Source organism: Berghia stephanieae, chromosome 1, assembly GCF_034508935.2.
Source record: "Berghia stephanieae isolate SIO BIC M18660-M18661 chromosome 1, UCSD_Bste_1.3, whole genome shotgun sequence".
Classification (NCBI taxonomy): Eukaryota; Metazoa; Mollusca; class Gastropoda; order Nudibranchia; family Aeolidiidae; genus Berghia; species Berghia stephanieae.
Window position 1 is genome coordinate 92,969,534 of NC_088360.1, and position 7,500 is coordinate 92,977,033.

The window sequence follows — 7,500 nt, forward strand, 5'->3', positions numbered from 1 at the left end:
AAGAAAACAACAACAACTTTGGTCAGAAAAGGTTTACTTTATATCGGTTGATAAAACAATAACATCAAGCATCACTAAACGTGATACTTCATTTGAAGTCTCGGATTTAAGAATTATTGAAAAACTGGAGCTAATTTTAAACGATCATTGAATGTGTTCAAAGTTTCCTGCTCAAAATGTAAAAACGTGTTTTGCCAGTTTACGAGTGTTAGTGACATACGTATACACGTGTATAACCATCTCCAATACATTGTTTGCAAACAAGCATATATCATCATGTAGCTAAGAGCACACATTGGAATTTTATGTGCTAGATAATACTAATGTACATATGGCTTTTAGGTAGAATATAGGGGAAATGAGTTAGACAACCATTTCTGCCAGTTTGGAATGATTGATAAATAATTGACTTAATATAATCGGCTATTGTTTTCAGCACTGTGATGATATAATATTTGTTCCCTCTTCAAAAAAATAATGATGATGATGATGATAATATTAATCATAATAATAACCATAATTACAACAACAGTAGTAGTAGTAGTAGCAGTAGTAGTAGTAGTAGTAGTAGTAGTAGTAGTAGTAGTAGTAGTAGTGGTAGTAGTAGTAGTAGTAGTAGTAGTAGTAGTAGTAGTAGTAGTAGTAGTAGTAGTAGTAGTAGTAGTAGAGAAGAAGAAGAAGAAGAAGAAGAAGAAGAAGAAGAAGAAGAAGAAGAAGAAGAAGAAGAAGAAGAAGAAGAAGAAGAACTAGAAGAGGATGATGATAATGAAGAAGAAGACGAATAAGAAGAAGAGGAAGAAGAAGGAAGAGGAGGAGGAGATGAAGAAGAAGAAGAAGAATGTGAGGAGGAGGAGGAGGAGGAGGAGGAAGAGGAGGAGGAGGAGGAGGAGGAGGAGGAGGAAGAAGAATAAGAAGATGAGATGACGGAGGAGCAGGAGGAGGAGGAAGAAGAGGAGGATGATGATAATGATGATGATGATGAGGAGGAGGAGACAAAAAAGCTCTCTAAAAGCCAGTTCCACTGTGATCCCCTCAGTAGTTGAAAGATGGCTTTTATGTAGAATGTAGAGGAAATGAGTTAGACAATCAGTCCGTTTGAAACTCTTTTTGTTTGTGTGTTTGTATGGCTGGTAGCTCAGTGGCTAGTGCGACTGCTCGCCGACCTCACTCTCTCTCTCTCTCTCTCTCTCTCTCTCTCTCTCTCTCTCTCTCTCTCTCTCTCTCTCTCTCAGAGCCAGCCCGTGGGTGTTGTTTCAATTGGATCACGGGTTTGGCTCTCAGACGCCATGATATTTTTATTCTGTTTTCACTTGATACTTCTTCATACACATTGTGTTGCAATTCTAAAAGTAAAATCTTCCAGGGTCAGGTACTCTCCGATTGAAACGCTGGGGAAGGGTACCGATGGGGATAAGCCAGTGCAAAATTGGGAACTAGCGGCCTGAAGTTTCGCTATTGGTAATTTTCTTACACTTGGCCTAGACTATTATCTTAACTACTTTACATATTTTCTGTGCTGCATCATTGTGGTCTTCCTCATAATAAAAAGATCGCTTAAGAAAAATTTCCATGGAAGTGATAGAGTTTAATTTGGAAAATAAAAGAGAGATTAAATCGCATTCTTAACTCCCCCACTCAACCTTCCAGCTCCCCTATAAAAAGCATGACAGGCTTTTACAACTATGATAAAATGGCAATGGATTAATGGAAAATACAATAATTGGAGAACGATAAAAATCTACCCAAGAAAGCCACAATTGAGTCAGACTTGAGATTACGACAACGGCGAGCAGATGATATCTGACAGACAGACAACACGCTGTCTTCCATGAACAAAGATCAAATCACAACGCTTAAAATTTCTTTTCAAACGTCCCGGTGGCCTTTGAGGAAGCGATTATAATGAGATTGTACCTGCATTCATCTTTTCACTTTTCAGTTTTAACCATGTTTTAATATTGATGTTATGCGTTTAGGTAAAATACACACAACAGCCTCCTAAAAACAATAAGAAAGAGTGAATGAACTTATCACTAACAGGTTGTCTAAAAATAATAACAAAGAACTGAGTGACGTCATTCTATACCCCGCCCCCCATCCACCGAATCCCAACCCTCTTTCTAGACTTTATCAAGTAGTCAATATAGAATTATAAATCTTTCTTTTACGCTGTTTTTCTCCCCCTTCCTCATGTCTTTCCTTCTTCTTCTTTTTAAAAAAATCCTACTTGAAAATAAAATAATCGGAAACATAATACAATAACGATTCGATTGTGGTTGAGGCGAATCGAAATTAAAAAGAGCTTGTGGCTTCATACCAAAAAAAATAAATAAAATAAAATGAAATAAACGCAGTAGGAAATGATAAACAGTTTAAAATAATGTCAAAGGATGAAATAGTAAGATTATAAACACATTCATTACGCATGCTTGATTATGCTGCTCAACGCCATGAGTAAAACCAGAGGTTTGTTGTGGTGAGAAATGAAATGAAGAGGGCAGGATTCTATTTTAGATGATGCGAGAATTTCACACGAAGACCAAAATAAATCTTAAAACGAGAATGATAATATTTAGATTTCTGATTGGTTGTGGTGGCTGAGTGGAGAGAAAAGATGGCTTACATTACTTTCAATAAAACCAAGCAACTGCCGTGCCTTGAAAAAATACATTAAAAAATTTTGGCCAGAAAACTTGTCCCTCAAATATAGATTGATCAAAATGACCCTCACTTTGAAAAAAATCTCAAACCCGGGACTTCAGGGGAGTTCAGGGTTTGAGAGTTTTTGACAAGGGGAGGGTCATTTTAATCATCAACATTTGAAGAACGAATTGTGTGACCAAAATTATTAAAAAGTGTTTTTTTCAGAGTACCGCTCAGCAATGTGGATGGGAGGATGTCTTGTTGATGTTATTACTCACACTAGTTAACAGCTACAGAAATTTTGCAGCATTGGAAACGGTAGGGAGAATGTGTTTTCTTTTATCCACATTTTCAATTTACACGACCAACAATACATGTCCTCAGTGGAAATTTGTTTTCATACCTCCACCACCACCACTACCAGCAGCAACAGCAACAACATAAACAACAACAACCACAACAGCAACAACATAAACAACCACAACCACAACAACAACAACAACAACAACAACAACAAATGGCCACTGGTTAAACTGACTGCCATCAAGCGATCAATGCACATTAAAAGCTTTGAAGAATACGCTGTTTATTCACAATTCACTTTAATGTGTGTATCTTAATCATGTATCTGTCCAGAAGGCGGATGACAGTGTATCCTTGGCGGCCCCAATTGTATAGACAGATCGAAATTGACGTCACTCATATCTTTGTCATTGTTTTTTGCCATCTGTGTTTATGAGTAATTCTCACTAAGCTGTATTAAACAGACTATAAACGTTTAAGGTTACACATAGTTTTGTGTGTTCGTCCGTTTTACTTCCGGATGGCAATGTTGTGAGCTTCTTAGCTAAGCGCATGCCATCTATAGGTCCCGTGTTTTGACATTTCCTTTTTCTCTCTTACTTCTTCTTCTTTGTTTGGACATGATAATTATCCCACAATCTGTCCACTTCCATCGAATTGGTGATTTTTGTTGGCTTTTGCTTTCTTGGAATTCCTAGTACAGCAACTGCCCGTGAGATGGGATATTTATTTCTGTATCTATATTTAGTTTTACATTATTCTAGCAAATGATACACTCAAAAAACTCTAGATTTAAAGCGTTCTCTTTGCCTGTTGTATTATTCGGCGTCACTGAACTCTTTGCATCCTTTTTAAAAATGCACATGGATATTTTGGTCGATTTTGCAATTCTAAGCAAGTCTTTCATGAATATTTATACATCTTGAAATCTGAATAAAGCCAAATGTTTATGAAATAATACATTGATTGGAATTGTCGACAAAGATGTTTCTTTATTTTTTGTTTGTTTTTGTTTTTGTCACTTTAAACATGTTTATTGCAAGGATCACCCAACATCATTATTATTATTATGTAGAGCATTTGTAAACAAGACAGTGTACAAACATCATCCACATCAGATCATATGTAATGGAACTTTAAAAACTAGTGTCGACAGACCAACCTACCAAACAAATAATAAGAATAAAAAAAAGGAAAAAAAACCACAAGCCCGTCATAGCTGCTTCATCACAAAATGCCATTTTTTATTACTTTGACGTTGAAAATGACAAGCTGGCAGTCCTTCTTACAATGCACACTTTAAAAAAAATGTTTAGGCAACCAGATCTACATTGGCTTAAATCATCAAAATATAATTGATCAAAGTATCCTTTTACACTTCAAGTCGAGTCCACCCTTTTCAATCCCCACTGTATTCGGAAAAAAACACGTATTCAAAATTTTGGCCAGAAAACTCGACCTTCAATAAACATAGATTGGTAAAATGACCCCCATCTTGGCAAGAACTCTCAAACCTTGGACTATCGTTAAATTCCAGTTTTGAGAGTTTTAGCCAAAATAAGGGTCATTTTAACTGATCGATATTTGAAGGTCGAGTTTTCTGACCAAAAATTTTGGTTCATGTTTTTCAGAGAACGGCAGGCACGAGGAAACACTTCCAGTACATTTGGATAAGGTAGATATAAAAATACCCGGGAAGTGATCTCCTCGAGATGTAACAATAGAATAGAAATAAACATCCAAGAAGGAACAATACTGAAATAACTTTATTTTGTCGTCAACATCAACATATTCATTTACAATAATAATGAAATAAGGTGATCACATGCAATGATACATAATGATAATCTACCTGAAAATTCTCCAATTCATGGATGTCTCCAGTTCGACTTTATCCTTAGCTGTTTAGATATTTTCCTCTTTCCTACGGTTATATATATATATATATATATATATATATATATATATATATATATATATATATATATATATATATACTATAACCGTAGGAAAGAGGAAAAAATCTAAACAGCTAAGGATAAAGTCGAACTGGAGACATCCATGAATTGGAGAATTTTCAGGTACATTATCATTATGTAACATTGCATGTGATCACCTTATTTCATTGTTCAATTAACCTATTAGGAATCGGGTTATCAGACCTGAAAGTAAGTGCACGTCGTTATATATATATATATATATATATATATATATATATATATATATATATACATACATATATATATACATATATATATATATATATATATATATATATTATAGTATAATATATACATACATATATATATATATATATATATATATATATATATATATATATATATATATATATATATATATATATATAGCAATGACTATCCCGCACAAATCTTTGGGCCTCTTTTTCACTTACGAAGTGCCCGAATTCGCGTCAAAATATGGGACGAAGCCTTTTCGTATATGCTATTTTTAAAAATTAATTACGACGCTGTTTATCGATGAATATGTCTGAAAGTTGGCACACAGTTAGAAAAAAGGTCATTTTACGAGGGCTCTTTCAGAAATAACCGAAAAATGCCCATTGCTCAGCAACCAGTGGAGATTTTTTAATTCTGTAAACGACATGATATTCCTTATTTCCTTACGGATATTCCCAAAAATTATAAAGTGCATCATTTTGCACAATGAATTTCTAGACGATTTTAAAGATGGCGGCCCACCTTGAAACTTGGTCAAAGGAGGAAATCAGAGCTGTCATAACGTTTTTTGAACGCCAAAAGTCTGAATCCTACCGAAATTCATAAAGAACTTCAGAGTGTATATGATGAGCATGTTATAAGCCGTACACAAGTCTATCACTGGTGTAATTTGTTTGAAGCCGGCCATTCCGACTTGACAGACAGGGAAGGGAGAGGGCGTTCGATAACTGCGACGCCAGAAGACAATGTGAAGCGAGTTGATGAGCTTATTCGTCTAGACAGGAGGTTGAAACTTCATGAAATCGCAAGCAGTCTTGAAATTTCGGAAACTTCTGCCCATAGAATTGTATTTGATGAACTTGACTACAGAAAAGTCAGCGCAAGATGGGTTCCTAAGCAATTGACAGACAATCATAAAGAACAAAGATTGGACATCTGCAGGAACTTTTGAGAAGAAGCAAGAGCTCACGCAGGTTTCACGGGCATACTGCCAACGCCGGCGGAGACTTTCTAGGGTACGATGTGACTTTTCTTGACAGCATAGTCACCGGTGATGAGACTTGGTTGCACCATTGCACCCCAGAAACAAAGCAAGATTCAATGAAATGGAAACATCCATCCTCACCTGTCGCGAAGAAATTTAAAGTCATGCGGTCAGCAAAGAAAATAATGGGAACTGTGTTCTGGGACAGTCGTGGTGTTATTCTGTTCGAAACCTTACAACCTGGAGAAACAATTAATGCTGCAAGGTACTGCCAAACTCTTGACAAGCTTAGGGAGGCCATTCGCAGAAAGCGCCCAGGGCAGTTGACCAACGGGGTCATTTTGCAACACGACAACGCTACACCCCACACAGCACGAGTGACGCAAGGTTGGCTAGAGAAATATGGATGGAGATTTTGCCACACCCACCCCACAGTCCAGACCTCGCACCATCTGATTATCACCTCTTTGGGCCACTGAAACGTGAGCTGGCAGGAAAGCGCTTTGATGTCGATGAAGAGCTTGTTGACCATGTGCGGAAATGGCTACAAAACCTTGACGGAAATTTCTTCCGAGAGGGTATCTATTCCATGGTGCGGCGTTGGCAGAAGTGTGTCGACAGACTTGGCTGTTACGTAGAAAAATGAAGGACGAGTCAAGGTATGAACACGTGCAAGAATTTTGTTGATAGCATAAAAAACGCGGATTTTACAGGCATTTTTCGGTTAATTATGAAAGAGCCCTCGTACATTATGTCAAGCGACAAAACTCGTGCGATTACCAGAAGACCGTTAAAAATATATTTTCACTCTTTGGAGTAAAATATTTCTAAAACTACCGGGCGTGGAGGTTTTGTCGCTGACAAGGTTATACATCAACATTTCTTTTTGGTTGTAAAATTTCATATGAATACGACGAGTACTTTTCCCGTATTTTACAAAACACCATCCTAATTTGCTCTTCAAGTTTCAATCTTTTAATTCACTTATTACGCAAGATACAACCAAAGGTCGAAAAAAATGCCGAAAAAGCGTCCCATATTTTCTCGTTTTTTTCCTCTTTGCGGGTCATCCAAATAAATTACACCTTTGAAAGAGCATAACTTGTTTATTTATGAATGGATTTTCAAAATTCAAAAACATTTTTACTCAGCGGAGATAGGGCTTTGATTTTAAACAAAAATTTTCCTCAAAAAGAGAAAAAAACATTTTTCATAGTCATTGCTAATATATATATATATACATATATATGTATATATATGTATGTCTATATATATATATATATATAAATTGACGTGCACTTACTTTCAGGTCTGATAACCCGAGTCCTTATAGGTTAATTGTTGTAATGGAAATGCCCCCCCCCCCCCAAA

At 36.2% G+C, this 7,500-nt stretch overlaps 1 protein-coding gene across 5 annotated transcripts in view; it reads left to right on the top strand.

The window, feature by feature from the left end:
* Nucleotides 1–7,500, top strand: part of LOC144962391 (uncharacterized) — a 91,733-nt gene that overhangs the window by 14,712 nt on the left and 69,521 nt on the right. The gene's annotated exons all lie outside the window — the stretch shown is intronic.